This window comes from Macaca nemestrina, chromosome 2 (genome assembly GCF_043159975.1).
Source record: "Macaca nemestrina isolate mMacNem1 chromosome 2, mMacNem.hap1, whole genome shotgun sequence".
Taxonomy (NCBI): Eukaryota; Metazoa; Chordata; class Mammalia; order Primates; family Cercopithecidae; genus Macaca; species Macaca nemestrina.
This window is the reverse complement of record NC_092126.1, coordinates 180,415,854-180,438,849: the sequence shown is the minus strand read 5'-3', so window position 1 is coordinate 180,438,849 and position 22,996 is coordinate 180,415,854. Positions and strand designations below refer to the sequence as shown.

The 22,996-nt window shown below is 32.9% G+C and overlaps 1 long non-coding RNA gene across 1 annotated transcript; it reads right to left on the bottom strand.

Annotated features, from left to right (window-relative positions):
• Positions 1 to 4,788: 4,788 nt before the first annotated feature.
• LOC139361803 (uncharacterized) lies at positions 4,789 to 16,150 on the bottom strand. Its single transcript, XR_011619448.1, has 3 exons — positions 16,015 to 16,150; positions 7,857 to 8,253; positions 4,789 to 7,257 (listed from the first exon to the last, which is right to left on the bottom strand). It is a non-coding gene; the product is annotated as an uncharacterized lncRNA (long non-coding RNA).
• Positions 16,151 to 22,996: the final 6,846 nt, after the last annotated feature.

Genomic DNA, 22,996 nt, shown 5'->3' with positions numbered 1-22,996 from the left:
TGTGCATATATTAAAAATATGCTTTCTCTGTATAGACACAATAATGTTCCATGTAAGAAAACGAAATTAGAAATAGATTGGAATACCGTATTAGGTTATTTTTAATTAAATATTTTTACTGTCAAATTTAAGGTTCCCTGCAATATCATCCTTTTATGTTTTTCTGAATAGACTAACTTCTCATTTTCCTACTCTTGCCACCAAACTTTTTTTTTCAATTTCCTAGAAAATAATTGCTAAAAACTCATGAAATATTAATGCCCCTCTGGATCCCACTTTATTCATTCCCAGTAGCTTAAGTTCCCTTATGCAAGCTTTTAGAGGAAATTGATGTACATAACAATTTTGTCTTGTCCTGAATACCTTTTATTTATCTTGCAATGCTTCCTAATACCCTTTGTCCTGGTGCCTAATATTCTCTGCATCCAATCTAAATAAATTAATTCATCTTATGTATTTCTTATCTAACTTCACAGATGCTTGAAATTTTGCTTGACTTTGGAAAAAGGATCAATGTTTAAATCAAACAAATAATAAACTCCTTTTTTAACTCTAGACAGACAATTTTGAAGAGAAGTCTCAAGTGATATATGCTGTTACTAGTGCTACAGAAAATCCTTTGATTCCTTGCAAAGCTGGAAGCTCCCATTGTATCAATTCTGTGTTTTTTTCTCCCAACACTATGGTCCATTTAGAAAGAATTCAACTATAAGCTTTAAAAACCTGTTGAGTTGGGAAAATATGAAAACAGAGTCTTGTTGAGGAGACAGTATATTTAATTAACAAATCAGAGTCTGACAAGAGGCATTTAAAGATTTTCATAACTGGCTCCCACATGTTTTCCTAACCTATGTGACTTCCTTTTCCCTCTTTATTTCTCACACCTCCACCTTGCGTACAGGCCCACATTACCAAATTCTCAAAATGGGATGTGGAGAATATTTAGTCCTTTATTTCTTTTCAATTCCCATTTCCATTTCTTTTATTATTCCATTCCATTTCTTTATTTTCAATTCTTGTTATACATAAGGACCAGCCAGTTACCTCATCTGCTTGGATACCTTCTTACTCTGTATTTAGTTAACTCAAATGTAAAATTTTGCAACGGAGCTTTCTGATTTTCCTAGATGAGATCAATTACTTGCTTTTCTAAGGTGGCACAGTAGCAAGTACAAATCTCTACTAGCTCTTATCACATTATATACACTGTGTATACCTTCTATGCTTAGCACAGTGTCTGGCTTATAGTAGATGTTCAGCAAATCTGTGGACTGGGAGATGTTTAAAGGAATACATCACTGGTAGATACTAAGGGCTATTATAAACTAGACAAACAAGTGGGTACAAGAGCAGTCTTGTGGCTTAGGGGAATCTTCAAAAGAAGTAATGTACAAAGCTAACTCTTACAAGATAAATTGAATTCCACTATCTGGGGAATTACAAGATAGACATTATAAACAGAAATAATTAATAATAGAGTAATAATTTATTTCATCAATGCAATGTTTTTCTGCCAGCAAGAAACTCATAGAGATATGTTAAATAAAAAGATAAGTGTCTTAAGAAGTTATCTATATCTGTATTATTTATATCTATACCTATACCTATACATCTATTTCTTAAAACCAAAGTAGGGCCTCACAAATGGCCCATCTCAGAGACTAAAACCCTGCTGAGGCTCCCTCTTTCATTCTTTTCCTTGAAGACCAACATTATCTGTTATTTTTATTTACATGTGGGTAGGACAGGTACAGGGGATGTGAAAAACACGATTATAAGTCAGACTCGGCTTTTCTAACATATGACCCTGGAGCGTGCCAAATAGGATGCCTCAGAGTACTCGCAGGTGCCCAAGTGGGTACTCACAGGTGGGTTTTATCAATACATATAAGAGTTTATCTTCTCCAAACTTGTCCCAGAATTAACTCTTTATCTGGCTTTATTCCCTTTCGCAGTCACTTCCTTTAAAATATCCATATTTTTCTCTCTAACATTGACGTATATACAGTCACTTTTTGTGAAACGTTTCTTCTTAAATGTTTCAAACTCTCTCAACCTATTCTTAATAATATGTACAAGAAAGCATCTCAGAACCTGTCAACCAAGCCTCATCAGCCAGACTCTAAGCCTGGTCAACACAACATGTTGGTCAGGGAAGTGTTTCAGAGCCCTCCTCTTTTCAGATTCTGATCATGAATCTTAATTACATCACTCTTTGCATTAGTCTTCATATTTTCTGGCTAAGAATTTCTGCTATTCTTGAAAATATGGAATTGCATTGTGCAATAAGGTAGCCACTAGCTACATGTGACTCTCTTGGTTAAATTTAAATTAATTAAAATTAAGTTAAATAAAAGTTTAGTCCCTTAACTGTATTAGCCATGATTCAAATGCTCAATAGCAACAAGATTCCACTGGCATTGTTTCAGTCAATAATAAGATTAATAGCTCCATCTATTCTTTCACTACCCCAAAGAGGCAGGTGTGGAGTGACTCCTACTCCCTTACTGTTAAGTGAATTTTTAATCACCTTTCACAGAGATGTTACTAGGCATTAATAAAATTCTATTTGCAAAAATAATTTAAAATGTTTATTACATTATAGTAAAATATTAATGTAGGGTGATACTGAGGAATGCTTTAGTTCAATTCCTCATGTTTTCTCATGATGAATAGAAATCCCCTCATGTAAAAGTTCTATTTTCATTCAACTCCATCAATTATTTGCATACAGGAAGGAGGAGTTACCTATCTTACTGGTTTGACTGGGATGAGGAACTGAACATACCTCGCCATGGTTTTTTCTCTTTCCTCGTTTTCTGGGAAGTTACCTGCCTGCATGGGGTATGTGCTCCCAAGTGCTCTCGGTTTTGTGGTGTCGCTCCAGAGTGGAGGGCCTGGAATGGCCCATTGCCACTAGTGACTGAGCTGGAGCGTTGTTCAGTATCAGTAAGCCTACTAGGTCAGAGGTAGCCACTTTTTCCCGTATCCATTTTATTAGTAAGAAAGATGATTGTTTCCGTCAGTCTTATTCCTTATATTTTAATTTCTTGAAAGCTCAGGTAAAAAGGATGCTCTCTCTTAAAGAGACACCATCAAACATTGACAGATGAGATCAGACAGTTGAAATTTCTCTCTAAAATAAAAGCTTTAAAATACTAACTGCTACAATTAACAGTAATATTTCTTCTATAAGTCATTTCCATCTATTTAAAGAATACTGTCTATTGTCCTGACTAGAAAGTGAAGTATATTTACTTTCATAAACAATTGAGAAAATTACTTCCTTGTATACAATTTTAAATATTAATTTAAAAATCATATACTAGATGTCTAAGAAATATAAAATTGTTTTCAACTTCTGGTATTTTTTCAGCCTTATAAAGTATGCAAACCTTCTTTGTACAAACTAAAAGCAGTTTGCATAACAACATAATTTCTTAGATGCATTCTATAGTGTTTTCAAAACTTTTATTGGTGGAATTCTCAGCAAATAAAGTCTTTCAGTGGTAGACTATGTAGAAGTAATTCTAATTTTTTATATGATCATTGTATTAATACATCAAATGTATTAGAATTAACTTAATAACAATGTATTGTATGATGTGAATTGGAGAGTGGGAATAAGAGGCGAAAGAGTAGGAGATAAAGTACACTGGAAAAGTCAGACTTCTTCTTACAATGCTCAAATTACAATTGCCAGTATTGAATTCCATTTTACGGTACTTTGGTTGTCAGACACTGTCACCAATGTCATGTAATGAAATATTTCTGTAAGGCGTTCTTAAAATTCAATGCCATTGTCTTGCAGGCATTCCAGGATCGCACTTCTCATATATATTAACATGTTTTTAGAGCTAAAGAAGGAAGAACAGAGTTTGTAACGTTGAGGTTGTTTCTGCAGTGAACAGGAAAGTACCTGTTTATATGAAAAACAAGATAAACTAACAAGAGTCTTCACTTTGTATCTCAATGTTTCCAATTTGAATATCTGAAGTTTTCGAAGTATAAATGAATGTTCTGAAAATATGCAAATGTTTTCTGTAAATCCTTTTGGTTTTTTTTCCATTTCACTTTTGTCCTTGATAAGATCACAGACCCTTACCATCAGAGCTCAGATGACTTTTTCAGGGCTTCTATATATGGGATATTCAGTAAATACTTGGATGCCGTGTGCAGTTAAAGATTTGGGGGGTACTGCTTCTAAAAGAAGTAAAACCTGTTTGCTTCCTATAATGAGTCTTTCTCACAGCAGTTACTTATTACTGATGATTAATTCAGGTGTTAATAGCTATATAGTCCAGATCTTCTTGTTCTGTTTGACCAGATAAGTAGACATGAAATTGTGCTTATAAATAACAAATTTGTGGAAACATTTATTAAGGAGAGCATACTTTGATAATATGCATAATCTCATTCTACATGAATTTTTTTGGCTCCGTTATTTTATACCATATTCAAAGCTTAAATTGGGACAATCAATGAACCTAATATTTGTCAAAATACACCAAATTATTTTTTGTGCTATAAATAAAATATATCACTGACATAAATTTCTGGTCCTGAGGAGAATTCTCTTAGAAAAGGAAAGAAGAGATACATGAGGATAAAATGCATGTTATTAAATATTCAATAACAACTGGCATGGGCAACAGTTATGTGCCTCTTTGAAAAAATACAACAAATATTGCAATAGACAGGCTAGAGGTAAAACTAGACAGGTTACAATTACAGAAAGACTAACAAGATACTCTAAGTGTTTATAAACCTGCCCTTGGGATGCTTAAATCAAAGAAAAGATGACCAAGCAAACCTAATTGGCCTATATATAGCTTTCTTATTACCACCACAGAATTCTTTGTGTCAAGTTTTATTTTTAAATGCATATTGACTGGTTTTAGAAAAACAACTAAGAGGCATGAAAACTGAAAAGGTATTCGACATTTTAAAATTTCTGTATTTTACTCTCCAAAGGAGCTAGGAAAGAAAATGCTTTAAGTAGGAACACATCAAAACATCAGTGGGACAAACGATTTCCCATGGAAAATGGATTACAATGATTTTTATAAAAGTACTGTCTTTGAACTTATTCTGCCTGCATTTCTTCCTGAAAAATATGTGGCTGTTTGTGCCTCTGTAAATTAAACCAGAGCCGGGATAAATATTAAAGCATATGTAGAATAGCTAAAGAGAAATAATTATCAACTTCAAATAGATACTCAGATGATAGTGGAAAGAGTGGCTATGATTGAATATTATTAAGCATAAATTTCAAATCATGTCATACACTAATGTAGGGGAACTCTTCACTTTTGAGGCTTCTTAGCATACATGCACCCTTTCTTTAGGAAATTCCCTACCTTGGGAGCTTTAGTGAAGGGCAAAAACTGCCATGACTGAAGTTGAAAATGGTAGATATTCTCTTATCTTCCTCTGCAGCTACTCTGTGGTCACATGACTTGGGCTAAGTAATGCTCTTATTTAGAACTCAGTGCTGCAGAGAATCAGGGATAATGGCAGCATCCTGTTTCCAGGGGCAGCTGTGAACCTAATGTGAGTTCTGAGAAGAAAACATAGTGTCAAAAAAAATAAAGAAATCAAACAGATTTAAGAACTATGCCAAGGAAATAATTTGAACTGTGTTTATGGCACAGAGGCTTCTCTGGAAGGAAGTTAATCAGAAGCCTACTGTGATTCTGAAGGATTGGCATTGTCAAAAAATTCCAAAAGTTGATCTAAAAATTATTTGAATGATTGAGCCTTAAAATAGTACTCTGGCTTACAAAATTGAAAGAGTAGGATGCAGGCTGTTAAAGCTACAAATTCTCAAAACACCCATGTTAGATGTAGTCATTGAGGATATAGATGAAGTTCTTGGAGTTGGACCAGGGTTCTGGGAAGACAATGGACAAGTGAGTTTTTCCCAGGGAACATAATAGAATTTTTTTTTTTTTAAATCCCAAGTACATAACTCTCTATAAGGGGAGGAGTACTTCTTTCTGTTTTCATAGATCACAGGAATAGAAGGAATCTCTTCCAGATTCAGTACAGAAACCTTACATTGAGAATACGAACATTGAACTGAATACATTAGGCAGGTGTGACTTTGCGTTATCTTCCCTGTGTGTTGCTGGGATTCTGATCTGAGGGGAGGAAGATTTTCCGCGGGTATTTGGTAACCAGATTTGGCATAGATGCATAGCCATTATCAACAAATGTATGCCTCTTTTTATGGACTACAATTCTTTCTGGAAACCTATTGCAGTCAGCTATATTTCCAGCCTTCTCCATCCTAATCACTGACCATTGAAAGTATGTGAGCTTATTGTTGTCACCAATTACATGGGAGCAAAAGTGATGGGTTTAATTTCTAAGCCAATGTGGTTAAGAAGATTACAGATTTCTCCATTCTCTTTCTTCTTTAATATTGAAGGTATATGTCAATGTCAACTACAAACTGGGATTCATGTAGTGAAGGTGTAAAATCCTGTGTAAGCCTATATCCTTGAATAATAGTCAGGAGTATAGGCTGCCTCCACCCCATCCCACTATCAATCTGAAACACAAATATTGGCATTTGTCTAAATACAAAAATTAACTGACTGCCTAGTGTCACAATTCACAGATATGTTAACCTAATGTTAACTTAATTAAAATGCCCCTTAGCTATTTCAGAGATGTGTAAAATGACTCATTATCCTTACTATCAGCTTATACTTACATTGAAATAGCCATCTTGCTAATAATATTAGGTTGGAGCAAAAGTAATTGCAGTTTTAGACTGTGAATTTTAAATAATTATAACTAGGCTCAAACACATCCTTATTAGTCAAAATGGGAACGATTATAAACAACACATTTTTGCCAACATGAAATAAGTTTGTTTATTCCTGTAGCAAAAAAATCCATGCTTCGGGATTTGACGAACTCTTGGAAAGCATTTTCTGCATCCTGCTGGCTGTGGAAGCGTTTTCCCTCCAAAAAGTTGTTGAGATGGTTGAAGAAGTCGTAGTCAATTGGTGAGAGGTCAGGTGAATATGGCAGATGAGGCAAAATTTGTAGCCCAATTCGTTCAACATTTGAAGTGTTGGTTGTGCATCATGTGGTTGGGCATTGTCATGGAGAAGAGCTGGGACCTTTCTGTGGACAATGCCAGCTGCAGGCATTGCAGTTTTTGGTGTATCTCATGGGTTTGCTGAGTATACTTCTCAGATATAATGGTTTTGGCAGGATTTAGGAAGCTGGAGTTGATCAGACCTGTAGCAGACCACAAAACAGTGAAAATGATCATTTCTTTAGTGTAAGTTTGACTTTGGGAAGTGCTTTGAAGCTTCTTCTCAGTCCAACCACTGAGCTGGCCATTGCTGGTTGTTGTACAAAATGTAATTTTCATTGTACGTCACAATTTGATCAAGAAATGGTTTATTGTTGTTGGGTAGAATAAGAGAAGACAACATTTAAAAACAACAATTTTTTGTTGCTGTTGTTTTGTTTTTTGGTTTTTTGAGACAGAGTCTGGCTTTGTTGCCCAAGCGGAAGTGCAGTGGCATAATCTCGGCTCACTCCAACCTCTGTCTCCTGGTTTATTAAAAATAATATTGTTCCTTATTATGACTTAGCTTCAAGTAATTCTCCTACCTGAGCCTCCCCTACTAGCTAGGATTACAGGCCTACACCACCAAACCCAGATACTTTTCTTGTATTTTTAGTAGAGATAGTGTTTCACCAGGTTGGCCAGGCTGATCCGGAACTCCTGACCTCAAAGGATCCACCCTCCTGGGCCTCCCAAAGTGCTAGGGTTACAGGAATGAGTCACCATACCCAGCCAAAACAACATTTTTTTTTTTTTTGCTCACCTCGTGAGGCATCCACTTAGTGAGCTTCTTCATTTTTCCAATTTGCTTCAAATGCTGAATGACCACAAAATGGTAAATGTTGAGTTATTCCGCAACTTCTCGTGTAGTTGTAAGAGGACCAGCTTCGATGATTGCTTTCAATTGGTTGCTGTCAACTTCCAGGCTGGTCACTACACTCCTCATCTTCAAGGATCTCGTCTCCTCTGCAAAACCTCTTTTTTTTTGGATCACTTCTGAGGCAAAACTTCTTGAACCACCACCGCACTGTACGTTCGTTAGCAGTCCCTGGGCCAACTGTGTTGACGTTGCAAGCAGACTCTGCTGTTTAATCAACCATTTTGAACTTGAACAGAGAAAATTGCTTGAATATGCTTTTGTGTAACATTATTTCCATAGTCTAAAATGAACATAAACAGTAAGTAATAAGTCATTAACAAAAAAACGTAAAGCAAGAAATGCCCATTAAAATGATGTATAATATAACCACATTTAAGAATGTATTCCACTATCAAGTGGCAAATTCCAACAATGCAAAAACCTCAATTATTGTTTTTTCATAAAACATAGAATATAATGTTAGTATTATGTACTCCTCTCTCTCCTAAGTATCAGTCAGAAGAATAGTCATACAAGTTTAAAAGAAAACAGAGCTTTAATATGTGAATTACAAATTACTTGAACGTGGGAGAAGATGAGACAGTCAATACCTAGCGGTGGGAATCAACAAATCAGAAAAATAATCATTATCTACGTCATATGAGTATGCTCAGATAAAATACACCTGGAAGAAAAACTCGAAAAACGATTCCAGTCTAGATATTCAAGTGGTGCCGCAAAAGTGGAGCTTGTAGAGAGTTGTGGAAACTACCACCTACGTGAATTCTACTAAATGAAAATTGCTGCCTCCGTGGCCACTACGACCCATGGGAACCACTGCCTGTGTAGGCTCTCAGTCAAGCACCTGGTGTAAGTTTGGGACTGCTGTTGGCCAGCAGGGCCAGTAGCCAGAAAGTCAAGCTGGACGTGAGGCAGAGGGAGAGCAGGAACAAGGTAAGGCTCACGTGGGAACACTACTTTGTTCATCGCCATGTATGACCATCAAAACCATTTGAGGAAAACGATGTCTGCCTCCCAGATGACTTAAAATCATGTATGAGTTCTTCTAATCAGCTAACTCTAACCTAGAACCGTATAGGAAAAAGGATTCCAGCAAATATAAGTTCTCAGCCTTAGACAAGAGCAAGAGTGCCAACCTGGTAATACAAATTCTAGCAAATCTGGTTTGCCAGGTAACAGTGACTTAACTTTTATTAACCCATGATTTCCCCATAATATCATCGATTATATATTATCCAAAGTAGCCTAAGCCTATGATGGATAATAAAATAAAATGATAGGAACTCCAAGTCTTCTTTTGTTCACGAAGTATCCCCATTGTCTTTTAATGTTTGTTTTTTAAGGCCTAATTAAAATACAGCAAAACATACAAATCATTTTAAGATGGTTGACAAATGTAATCACCGTGTAATCATCACACAAATCAAATAATAAACATTACCACCAACTCAGTAAGTTCTCTAAGCATCTAGCTAGCCAATGTCTCCTTACTTCACAGAGACTAGAACTGTTAAAATTTTTGTCCCTACAGATTAAATTCTACCTGTTCTTGAATTTTATGAAAATAGGGGTCACATGGCATGTGGTCTTTGTATCTGAGGGCTTTTACTCAAAATATTGTTCTTTAGATTTACCTTTGTTTTTGTACATGTCATTAGTCTATTTCTTTTATTGTTGCTTATTTTTCCATTTATGAATATACCACAATTTGTTTAACTATTTTGCTGTTGATAGATCTTTGTGTGGTTTGTAGATTTTGGTTATTATGAATAAGACTGTTAAGAACATCCTTGTAAAGTTTTTGGTGAATATAAGTTTTCATTTATCTTGAATGAGTTTCTAAGAGTAGAATTGTTGTGTCATATAATAGGCATATATTTAGTTTTATTGAAAACTTCCAAGCAAATTTCAAAAGTGATATTATTTCATATTCTTGGATGAAACATATGAATTTCTGTTAATCTAAATTGTCATTAATATTTGATATTGTTGTTTTTTTAAAAAATTAAGCCATTCTATCTATAGTGGTATGTAATTCCCTAAAATTACATTAGCGTTTCTTAGATTATTAACGATGTTAAACATTACTGCATATTCTTATTGGCAATTCACATATCTTCTTTTGTGAATGCATGCTTGTTCAAGTATTTTGTACCATTTTGTGTGGATATGAGGGAAAGCTTAACTCATATTTTATGTTTTGATTTGTAAGTGTTCTCAATGTACTCTGTTTTATTATAATGTAAATATTTTCTTCCAATGTGTGGCTTGCCTTATTACTTTCTTACCTTATATTTTGATAAACAGAAGCTTTTAATTTTGGTCGTTTATTTTTTTCTTTTATGAATTATTACTTTTATCTTGCCTAAAAATCTTTGCCTACACCAACTTCACATGGATATTTTCCTTGTGTTTTTTTCTATAAAATTTATAATTTTAGCGTTTACATTTTAGAATTATGGCCCAACTTTAAGGGATTACCTTTTGTCTGTAATGTAAAGTAAGAATCAATTTTGTATTTTCATATGTTTAAATGTTCATCCACTAGTCCCAGCACACTTTATTGAAAATAATATTGGTCCTTATTATTGACTTAGCTCTTTCACTAACAATAAGTTGACTGTATATATGTGATCTGATTTCTGAAATAACTGATTTGTTCCATTACTTAATTGGTCTATGTTTAGCTCAATTCAATATGGTCTCAATACATGTAACTTGATATAAGATTTGAAATTAAATAGTAAGTGCTGTAACTTGTATTTTGTTTCTATAAATTATTTTGGTTGTTTCATGTTCTTTACATTTCTATACAAATTTTCTAATTGATTTTCAGTTCTTCCAAAAAAATCTTATGAAAATTTTATTGAGTCTATAAATGAATTTGTGAATAACTGATATCAACAAAATTAAATCCTCCAATTCATAAGCCTAGTGTACTTTATTTTTTATAGATTTGACATTCTCTAAAAAGGATTTTATAATTTTCAGTGTAGAGATCTTCCATATATGTCATTAAATATATCCCCAAATATTTTATATATTTTATTCAAATGTAAATGTTATTTTAAAAATTTTTTTCAATTGTTTATTGCAGAAAACGTAAAATACAATTCATTGTTATTTATTAACTTACATCTAGTGACCTTGCTAAATTATTTATTTGTTGATTCTTGGTAATTTTCAGCATATTCAACCATGTCATCTGTGGATAAAGATGCTGTCTTTGTCCATTCAGACTGCTATAACAAAATACTTTAGATGAGGTAATTTGTAAACAACAGAAATGTATTGCTCTCAGATCTAGAGGCTAGAAAGTTCGAAATCAAAGGGCTGTCAAATTCAATGTCTGGTGAGGGTCCTCTTTCTCATAGATGAAGCCTTCTATTTGTGTCCTCACATAATGGAAGAGGCTAGCTATCTCCCTGGGGTCTCTTTTTTAAGGTCAATAACCTTAATCATGAGGGCTCCACCCTCGTGACATAACCACCTCCCATAAATCCCTAACTCATAATCCCATCATCTTTGAAGTTAAGATTTCAACATATGAATTTGTAGGAGGAGACAGAAACATTCATACCATAGCAATAGTTTTTAATTTCTTTCTTGCAAATTTTAGATTTTTCCCTCCTTGTCTTAATAAACTAGTTAAGAAATACAGAACTGTTTAGTAGATATGGCAAAAGTGTACATTTTTGCCTTGTCTCGGATTTTTATGAAAAAACTGTTCATTACTTCACTATTAAGTATGATATTAACTATTGAATTAGCTGAACTTTATAGGTGATTTTTATCAGATTTTAAAATACTCTGTGTATATATATTATTATGAGTTTATCATGAATTATGCTGCATTTGGGGCAAATGTTTTTCTTACATCTATTGAGATGATTAACGTTTCTTCTTAATTCTCTTAATCTGGTTAAGATTTGAAACATTTTTAAATGTGATTTTAAATATTTCTAACTAATACTTTATCACTTGGGATAAACTTCACTTAGTGATGATGTTGCCTTTTTTATATATGTCATTAGATTTGATTTGTACTATTTTGCTAATGTTGCTGTTTATCTATGTTTGTGAAAAATACTGGTCTTGAATTTATTTTCTTTTTATGTCCTTGTGAGTTTTGGGGGTCAGAGTTATTTTGGACTCAAAAAACTATGCCTGGGAAGTGTGTCTTGTTCTGTTACTTTCTGAAATAGTTTAATTTTGTTGAAATGTTTGATGGAATTAACCTGTGTAGCATATGAATCAGAAATTGTCTTTGTGAATATGATTTTAATTACAAATTTTATTTCTTTAACAAAAATAGGGCTATTTACATTGTATAAGTTATGGTAAGTTTTTTAAATGAATTTTGACTTATTGACACAAAGTTATTCACTTTTTAAATTCTTTATTTTCATTTTTATATATGTTAGATGTTTTCTCCTTTAATTATAATGTTGATAATTTGTGTTTTCTCTCTTGATTAAACTTGATCAATTTCCTAGGGTTTATCAATCATTACCAATTTGTTCCCTTATCAAAAAGCAAACTTTGATTGTTGATAATCTCTCTTGTTAATTAGTAGCCATTTTTAACATTTGTATTATTATTTCCATGTTATTTTCTACTTGCATATTTTTATTTTAGTTTTTTTTTTTAATTTTTAACTTTTAAATTTTTAATTATTGGTAACTGTTTTAAAACCCTTTTTTCTCTCATGTAAACTTTAAACCTAGGAAATTCCCTTTTAGCACAATTTTAACTGTATTCCACAAAGTTTGAAATGTTGTCTCTTTATTATCATTCAGTTTTAAATACTTCACCTTTTTCTTTGTAATGTCTTTTTTTGACCTATGGGTTATTTTGAAATGATATGTTGCTTAATTTCCAAATGTTTGGTGATTTAGTAAATATTACTTTGTCATTGACATTCAATATTTAAAATTTGTGTACTATCTAAATGTTTTCAAGTAATTACATGTTTTATGAACCAGTATATGACCTATATTACAACTATTATATATGAACTTGAATTGCAGTTTTTGGAAGTATTGATTTATAAATAGCAGATTGACTTAGAGTTTTGTTTGAATCTTCTTTGCCTTTACTAATTTTTATCTATTTTTCTTTTCTAAATGAATTAATAAATTGATTTTAATATCAATGGAGAAAGACAAAAGACTCAGATTAGCTAAATTAATTTTGATAAAGAATTCCTACCTTGCCTGATCTCAAGAACTAAAACTACATGAATCCCAACAGTGTAATAGTGGCATAATGATTGAAATGCAACTCAAGTGGAACAGAATAGAGAGTCCTCAAATAGACCTACACATGTATGGTTAATTGATTTTTCATGGATGTGCCAAAGCAATTAAATAGAGAGAAGATAGTCTTTTCAATAAATGTTGCTGGAACAAGTAGATTTCTATATAGAATAAAAGAAAAAACCTCAACCTGCTCTTTACACATACACATAAACTAATTTAAAACTGACAATGGTTCTCAATATAAAAAGCTATTATGTTTTTAGAAAAAAAAGAAGAAATTCTTTGTAACATGAATTTTCTCAAGAATGATATTAGAAGCACAAACTATACCTGAAGATAATTGATAAAACAGGCTTCATCAAAATTAAAAACCTTTGATATTTATAAGACAGTTAATATAAGATAATGCTGTTACAGAGAGAATATTTTTTGTAAAACATGTATACACCAAAATCTTATATTTAGAACATACAAAGGACTTTAATAATAAGAAGATATATAACTCAATAAAAATTAGCAAAATATTTAAACAAATATCTCAAAAAAGAAGATAAATTAATGGTAAATAAGCTGAGGGATTCTCAGTATCAGCAGTTATCATAGAAACACAAATTGAAAGTATAATGAAAACTCTCCACACACGTGCGCGCACACACACATACACACACACACATGAATAGATAGCTAAGGTAAAAAAAAAAAAGACTGACACAATCTGGTGTTGGTGAGATATTGAGTTACTACATCTGTCTTATACTTTCATATTAGTTCATTCTTGCATTGCAATAAAAAATACCTGAAATTCGGTGATTCATAAAGAAAATAGATTTAATTGGCTCACAGTTCCTCAGGCCGTACAGGAAGTGTAATGCTGGCATTTGCTCAGCTTCCGGGGAGGCCTCAAGAAACTTAAAATTCCGGCAGAAGGTGAAGGGGTAGCAAGATGTCTCCCATGGTGGGAGCAGAAGCAAGATAGAGTGAGGAAGCGCTACATGCTTTTAATCAACGGCATCTTGTGACAACTCTATCAGGAGAACAGCAGCAAGTGGACCGTGCTAAACCATCCATGAAGAATATACCCCCCCAATCCAGTCACCTCCCACTAGGCTCCACCTCCAACATTGGAGATAACAATTTAACCATGAGATCTGGTGGGACACAGATCCAAACCATATCAATTTTATTAAGAAGGATTCATGGATTTGAGGTACGGTCACCTTACAAAAGAGTGTGGAATACATTAGTATACAACACAACCATTCTACTTCCAGGTCTTTACCTAAGAAAAATGAAAACATTTGTCATTCAAAAAGTTCCTGTGTTAATATTCATAATAGAATGTTTACTATAGCTCCCAAGAGAAGAAACCCAAAATGTCTATGGAATGGTAAGTAGGTAACCACATTGTGGTATATCCATACCACTGGATTTTATTCAGCAACAAACAAAACAATACAATCAACCATGTGGATGTAAATTGAAAACATCATTCAAAATGAAAAAGTCCAACAAAAAGACTAGGTACCAAAAGTGAAATTCTGCAACAAAACTATACTGACAAACAGATCAGGATTGCTTGAGGTAGGGTCTTTGAGGAAGAGATTCATTTCAAAGGAAGAATAAAACCATTTTATTGTGTAGGAACTGCTCTATGGTTGTGGTGATGATTACTCAGTTATACATAATCACCAAAATTCAACAAACTTCACCTATAAAATTGTAAACTTTATTGTATATAAATAATACTTTAAAATTAAAAGGACAAAAACTAAAAGGAAAATCAACGTATTTCACCCCATTAACACAAAAACTATATAAAAAAATAGCATTACTTTATCCACTTACCAATTAGTAATGGAAGAGATTTGCAGCAACCACAAAATAAGAGTGACAAAATAGGGCAACTATAGTAAGTAATAATTTATTATATTTCAAAATAACTAAAAGAGTGGAATTGAAATGTTCCTAACACAAAGAATTGATCAATGCTTGAAGTGATGGATATCCCATTTACACTAGATTTGATCATCGTACATTGTAAGTGTGTAACAAGATATCACATAGATGCGATAAATATAACCATATTGTATAACTAATATGTATCCATAATAATTAAAATTTAAAACTTTAAAAATACTACAGCAAACATCATATTCGATGGTGAAATACTGTCACAGATTATCATATTGAGAACAAAGATAAACATAACTAACACCTTTAGTCATTTTTATTGCAATGGACACCAAAAAATTAAGTAAAAGAAAGAATATGGATTAAGTAAGAAGAAGAAAAAAAAAACCCTGTCATTGTTTGCAGATGTAATGGATAAATACATAGGAAACCCAAAACAATGTATAAATGATTTGAGTAAATAAGTTTATGAAAGTCTATGTATAGAAAGCTAATATATGAAAATCAATTGCAGATTCCCCATTTCTACCAATACAGCAATCTTATTTTTCTTAGCTCCTCCCTCTCACAACTTCGAAAAACATACAAAAACAACAATACCTTGATATTAACACAACAGACCAACATGCAATGAAGAAGCCCAGGAGCCTAGGGATCCTGGACTCTAAGAATGATTGAGACATGAGCTCCCTGGGTTTTCTTACTGCCTTCCATATATCCCAAACAGGACACTGCAGAAGCCTCAAACCTGGATCTGCCAACAGGCATGGTGGAGTGTGAGAGAAATCTCAAGGAACCTTGTTTCCTCCCAGCCAAAACACTGGGAAAGGAATGATCTAACAGCAGAAGACCTTTTGGGGAACACTCACCCTCCTCCAGCCTAACATCAAAGGGAAATACACGCCTTCCTCCTATGGCTTCAGTGGGACTGAGTAGGGAGTTGATCTTTCAACCTCCTCCCCCCTTCTGCTGGAAGCTAGAACTGTTTCTTTTACTCCACACCCTCCTTCCACTGAATGGCTTTGGCAGGATGAAAAAAGGAACTAATCTTCTGTTCCTCTGTTGGCAAAAGCATGCAGCATTCAGGTTCTACCACCTGACTTGTCCTTAGTGACAAGCAAAGAGCTAACCTTCTATATTCTGGTCAGTAGAAATCAACTGCTGGGTTAGTGTTGGCAGTACTGAGGTGGCAGGTGATGTCCATCCAATGCTGGCAGGATTAGATTGTTCCCTGATTCTCCTGGTAGGATAAATAGTATTGGCAGACTGTGTAGGGAGTTTGCCATCTATCTTCCACCCAGAAGAAGCAGCAGGTATTCTTATTACCCCTAACAAAGTGGAGTATGCAAGACTGAGCAGGGCGCTGATCTTCCATTTCTTGCCCAAAGCAGGCATGCTCAGATTTGCCTGCCTGGGCAGTGTTAGCAAGGATCTAGTGTTGAGCTGAGACTTCACCCCAACTCAGAAACAATGAGGCAAAACAGGTGGTGAAAAATAGAGCTCATGGTACTCTGCTTCCACCCCTCAGTCCCTTGGTGTTCATACGGACTAATAGGGAGCTGAGCTACTGTCTCTAACCTGCCGCAGTGCAGCAATAGGAGTCAGTCTTCTGTTTCCCCACTTTCTGGTATACCTGGGGCTTGAAAGGAACTGAACATTCATATTTGGCCAGCTGTAAACGCACCTCAGCAGAACTACCTGCCTAAAATAGATGATTAAATAAGATTCAGAATTGTAGTATTCAGGATTACAGGATGCAGTTTAAAATCAGTCCTCATAGCAAGAACCAGGAAAATCACACCATGAATGAGAAGAGACAACAAATGCTAACATCAAATTAAATCAGATATTGGGATTATCCAGAGTTTTAAAACAACCATTATAAAAATACTCTAACAAGCAATCAAAAATTATCTTAAAACAATGTTCTAAAAAGAAAATATACCAGCAAATAAATAGATGTTATTAAAAAAGGTAAGTGAAAATTATAGAACTGAAAAATATAATAACTGAAATTAAGGTAAGGAACCTAAAAGAAAATAAAATATTTACACTTCAGTTGAAGTAGTAACACATAGATAAAAACAGATTGTAGTAATTTACACATGTGTATATCGATATGTAGAGACCTACTAGGAAATTCATATGGCAATATATTTAAGAACTTTATACAAAAAATCAAGATAGAGTCCTTAAAAATGTCCAAGTAACCTACAGGAATTAAGAAAAGCTGACAGGAAAATGAGAGAGATGGAGGATGAGGAAGATAAATAAAACAAATAATAAAATGGCGACTTAAGCACTAGCATAGCAATAAATATCTTATATTTAAATGGTCTAAATGCATCAATTTACAGAGATTGGCAGAGTGGATAAACGAATATATCCAGCAATAATCTGTCTGCAAGAAACCCACTTTAAATACACTGAACTAGTTAGTTTGATGGTAAGAGAATGGAAAAATATATACCATGCAAACATTAATCAAAGAAAGGAAGCAGGAGTGGCTACATAACACTTCAAAGAAAAGAAAATTACTAGAGATAAAGAGGACCATTACATAAAGATAAAAGGAGCAATCCACCAAGAAGAAATAACAATCCTGAATGTGTACACACAAAATAACAGAGCCTCAAAATACTAGAAGCAAACTTGATAGGACTGAAAAGAGAAATAGATAAATCCAAAATTGGAGTTGGAGACTTTAACACCTACCTATCGACAACTGATAGAACACCTAAAGAGAAATTAGCAAAAATATAGAACTCAATGCCATCCACCAATACAAACTAAATTACTCTGCCCAACAACATAGAATCACATTCTTTTCAAGTATCCATAGAACATATACAACAATAAACAATATCATGTACCTTAAAACAAACCTTGACATAGTTAGAAGAATTGCTGTATTACAGAGTATGTATTCTGACAAGAATGGATTCAAAGGAGAAATCTACAAACTTTTGGAAATTAAATAACACATATTGAAATAATGCATGTGTCAGTGAATAATCTCAAAGATAATATTAAAAATTCATAGAACTAAGTGAAAATGAAAACACGACCTATAAAGAGTGATGGGCTGCATCTAAAAAGGTACTACAAGGGAAATGAATAGTGTTAGATACTTATTTTGGAAAAGGAAAGCTTTCAAATCAGTAATTTAAGTCTCTAAGAAACTGGAAGAAGAGTAAAAGAAACCCAGAGATAGGAAAAAGAAAAAAAAAATAAATAACAAAGATAAAAGAAGTTAATTAAGTAGAAAGAAAAAAATTAAAAATAATTAGTAAAAACACTGATTCTATGGAAAATTAATGAAATTAACAAAACTCTAACAATTCTGACAAGTACATAAAGAAAAAAGACATTATCACCAACCTCAAGGATGATACAGGAAATACTACTACAGATCCTGCAGCCATTAAAAATAAAATGAGGATATATATTAACAACTTTATGTTCATAAATTTTCCTGATTAGAATCTGGACCAATTCTTTGAAAAATACTAATTACCGAAACTCAACCAAAAAAAATTGCTATCTGAATATTCCTATAAACATTAAGAAATTGTATATCAAAATGGAATAGTTAAAAATTGCCTCAAAAAATTCCAGGCACAATATTTCAGTGAAGTCTATTAGACATTTAAAGATGAATTAACATCAATCTTACCAATTATTTTATAGAACAGGAGAGAGGACTTCTTAACTCAGTTAATGAAGCTGGTATTACCCTGATACCAAACCGAAACACAGTCTGTACCACAAAATGCAAAAAATAAAAGAAAAGAAAACCATAGGCTCTAACGAAAATAGAACAAAACAAAAATCTTCAATAAATATTAAATAAAATTAAATTATTTATGAAAATAATTATACACTAAAATGAAATGGGATTTAATCCAGATATGAAGTCTTATCAGCATTCAAAGGTAATTAATGTAATCTACTATATCAACATACTTAAATTAAAAAATAATACTATTAATTGATGCATAAAAATATTTGCCAAAATTCAAGCCATTCATAATTATAAATGTTCAGTAAACTAGGAATAGAGGGAAACTTTCTCAAGTACATCAAGAATGTCTACCATCAGGAAAATGGTCTAGATATATTGTCTTACCACTTTTTTCTGACATAATGTCAGAAGTTCTAGCCATTGCAATAAGGAAAGAAAAAGAAACAGAAGATATTTGAATATTAAAAATACAAATAAATAAAACTCTCCCTATTTGACGATGATATGATTTTCCATGTAAACAATGTCCAAAAATACAAAAATATCAAATAAAGAAATGAAACCACTCCTAGAACTAATAAGGGAGTCTAGTAACTTCACAGGATACAAGATCACATATAAGAATCAATCACATTTCTATGTACTAAATTAAGAACACGTGGAAAACAAAATTAAAATCATAATACCATTCTCCATCACTCCAAATAAAATAAAAACAAGACAAAAATATGGGCTGTGGAAAAGGCCCTGTTTATAAGATAAAAAGAAAAGCTAAATACTACTTGGTAATGTTTGTAAATCACAAATTTAATAAATGACTAGTATCTTGATTATGTAAAGAACTCTCAGAACTTGAAAATGAAATTAAATGCAATTCAAAAATGGGCAAAACATAAACTAAATTTTCACTGAAGAGTTTATAGAGATGGCAAATAGATTCAAGAAGAGATGTTCAACATCATTAGCCATTACAGAAATGCAAATTAAAATCATAATGAGATATCGCTCTGCATGTATCAGAACAGTTAAAATAAGAATAGTGACAAAACCAAACAATGGCAATGATGCAGGGAAACCTGGATTGCTCTTACATTGCTGATGGGAATGTAAAATTGTACAGCCACTAAGTGAAATAGTTTGACAAGTTTTGTACAACTAAGTATACAAATACCATATGACCTACCAATTGGACTCTTGAATATTTATCCCAGAGAAATAAAAAATCAGATGTGTAACAATCCTGCCTATCAGTGTTCCCAGCAGTTTTATTTGTAGTGTTGCCAAACTGGAAATAATTCAAATGCCTTTCTATGGGTTACTAGTTAAATAAACTGTGGGGTATATCCCTACTATGTAATACTATTCAAGTAATAAAATGGAAAAACAAAAAAACTATTAATATGTGCAATGAGTTGGATGCAAATATGTGCAATGAGCAGGAAACTAAGCTAAATAAAACACTCGATAATGAAAGACTACATACTTTATTATTTTATTTATATGACATTCTTAAAATGACAAAGTTATACGAATGTAGAACAGATTATTATTTGTTGTTAAGAGTAAGGGATGGAGATAGAAAGGGACGTGCACGTGGCTATTAAACGGCAACATGAAGCATTGTTGTGGTACTGTAACTTTCATATGCCTCTACTGGAAAAATGCTAATGTATTGGTTGTGATATTGTATTAGAGTTTTGCAAGGAGTTTTCTTTGGGAGAAACTGAGTAAAGAATGCATTAATCTGTCTGCATTCTTACAAATGCAGCTGAATCTATAATTATCTTCAAAAAGTTCACATAATAATGGCAGTTGTATTTGCTATGTATCAACAACAAACAAATAGAAATGTAAATTCATAAATTATGCTATTTATAATATAAAATACACTTAAGGCTTTAAAAAGTCATATAAAACCTGTGTAAATCAGTTACAGTGAAAGTTATGGAATACGAGAAAATTTCAAAGACAAAAAAATGAAAGCATATGCAGGGCTTGTGATTAGGAAGACTCAATATTTTTTAAAAGATACTTTTTCAAGGTTGCCTATTGATTCAGTATGATACCAAATATCACATTTTTCGAGGATTTAGATCAATGGATTCTGTCACATAGTACTGTGGATATCCGTTTGTCAATATCTATTAAAGGTGACCTAAAACAAGGGCAATGGTCAGGCCATCTTATTCCTAGAGTTAGACAAAATAGAAATGTGTACCTGTGTTCATCACAAGCCAGGTGTACGATTTTTTACAGCATTATTGATAATTGCCAAAAATTAGAAACAACCTAAATATTCATCAACAGTAAAATGGTTTTAAATAATTATGTTTCAACTACATGTAACTCCATGCAACTGCATGGATGAATGTCAGAAACCCATGCCGAGCAGAAAAAGTCCAGTCAAAAAGTGTTTATGTATATTTCATATATATATATATATATATAATGTTCAAAAAGAGGTAAAACCCTTCTGTATCGTTAGAATTCAGAATGGAGTTGCTTCACTAAAGAAGCAGGAAGGAATTTCTGGTGTTCTGATAATCTTCTGACTTTTATTTTAAGTGCGATTTTATTATACAATGCAGTCTATTTGAGAAAATGTATAAAGTTTACACTTATCTGATGAACACATTTCTGAATATAAGTTATACTACGACAAAAACAGTTTACATATAAAAGCCCCATGTTTATTGCAGCACTATTCACAATACCCAAGATATGGAATTCACCCTGTATCTATCTACAGATGAATGAACAAAGAAAATGTGGTCAGACATGGTGATTCATTCTTGTAATCCCAGCACTTTGGGAGGCTAAGGTGAGAAGATGGCCTGAGCCCAGGAGTTCGAGATGAGCCTTGGCAACAAAGTAAGGCGCCATCTCTTCCAAAAGTCAAAAAATTAAAAAGGCATGGAGGTAGGTACCTGTGGTCCTAGCCATTCAGGAGCACTGAGGAGGGAGTTCAGGAAATCAGTTCAGGAAATCAAGGTTGCAGTAAGCCATGTTTGCAGCAGTGCACTTCATCCTGGGCCAGAGAGTGAGAACCTGTCTAAAAAAAAAAAAAAAATTAAAAAAGAAAAGTTACACACACACACAGAAGAATATTATTCAGCCTTAAAAGGACAAAAGTCTTGCCATTTGTAACAACATGGATAAAGCTGGAGGACATTAGATTAAGTGAAAGAAGTCAGGCATAGAAAGACAATACATCATAGTTTCACTTATATACTGAATCTAAGAACATCAAACTCAGAGAAGCAGAGAATAGAATGTTGGTTGTCAGGGAATGTGGTGGGAATGGGTAATGGGTAAATGTTGGTCAAAATCTACAAAGCTTCAAGTATACAAAAAGGTCTGCAGATCTATTGTACACCATGGTGACTATAGTTAATGACAGTACATTGTATCCTTGAAAATTGCCAGGGAGGTAGATTTTAAATGTTCTCACTGCAAATAAATAATAAATGTGAGGTGATGGATATGTTATTTAGCTAGATTGTGGTAATGATTTCACAATGCATACGTATATCAAAACTTCACATTTTGCACCATACATATATACAATTTTTATTCTTTGATCACATTTTAATGAAGCTAGAGAAAATGTACCACAACTATGCAATTCACCAATTAAAATAATTATCTATGAAATAGTCATTATATATATAATTTAAATCAAGCTTATTACAATATAACTCATCAATATATTTTATAACTTATACAAACATACACATATTTTATTTTATAATCTATATTGCATTACACGTTGGTTACATTATATCCTAGAAAATTGACATGAACTTGGATACCTTACATTCTCTAAAATTTTATTTCTCCTTTTAAAAGTAATTAGATTGGCATCTCTAAAGGTCTTGTCATCGTTCAAAAGCTGTATTTGCAAAGCATACACATGTGTTTATATATGCTGTTTACAAATATTTAAAACGAAATACCTATTCAATTCAGCTTATAACTAATTTTAAGCACATCAGTAAAATTTAAATGGTCCTGCATTTAAATGTATTTCATTAGATAACATATTGCTTTCCCTGCAGATTTACTTTAAAGAAAATATCTATGTTTCTCAGTAGGAGTGAACCATA